This window comes from Pyrgilauda ruficollis, unplaced genomic scaffold, assembly GCF_017590135.1.
Source record: "Pyrgilauda ruficollis isolate IOZ18807 unplaced genomic scaffold, ASM1759013v1 scaffold9405, whole genome shotgun sequence".
In the NCBI taxonomy this organism is placed as follows: domain Eukaryota; kingdom Metazoa; phylum Chordata; class Aves; order Passeriformes; family Passeridae; genus Pyrgilauda; species Pyrgilauda ruficollis.
The window spans coordinates 1-650 of NW_024531495.1; the positions used below are offsets into that span (position 1 = coordinate 1).

At 44.6% G+C, this 650-nt stretch overlaps 1 long non-coding RNA gene across 1 annotated transcript; it reads right to left on the reverse strand.

The window, feature by feature from the left end:
* Nucleotides 1-386: 386 nt before the first annotated feature.
* On the reverse strand, nt 387-650 carry LOC121365369. The gene is made up of 2 exons (XR_005957000.1): nt 607-650; nt 387-479 (listed from the first exon to the last, which is right to left on the reverse strand). It is a non-coding gene; the product is annotated as an uncharacterized LOC121365369 (long non-coding RNA).

Consider the following 650-nt stretch of genomic DNA (forward strand, 5'->3'; position numbering starts at 1 on the left):
AAAAAAAAAAAAAAAAAAACTGAAGTAAAAAAAAGAAGGCAGACAAAACCAAGACATGCACAGGAAGAGTCCCCTAGCACAAATATTCACTTTACACACACATTAATGCTATTTAATTAATAAGTGTAGACTCCAACTGACATCCCTTGTCCACTTCTACACCAAGGAAACACAGCAGGGCAGGGAATGTATCATTTGCTGGTGGGGAAAAAGCGTGCTCCTAAAGGTATCAAATACAACAGCTGTTAAATCCTATCCTTCTATCAACTGCTTAGCTGAAAACAGAATTACTACTGAAGTCAAGACTCTTAGCCTTAGCATACAAGCTTCTGTTAAGGAAGAAAGGAGGAAATACAGGGGCAGCACTCACAACTTACCCTGTTTTGGTCAATAACATCCACGATGGCCACCAGCTTGCCAGCATGTGGCCCGAAGGAGATGAAGGCAACTCTGCCGATCTCCACGAAGCGCTTGAACACCTGGGAGGGCAGGAATGGACAGAGTTAGGCGAGAACACACCTAAGGCCACTTTCAGATTCAAGCCTCTGAGAGCCTTTAAAAGAGCTCCCCAAAGAAATCACAGAATGGTTTGGGTCGGACAAAGACCTTAAAGATCACCTAGTCCCATCCCCCTGCCGTGGGCAGGGACA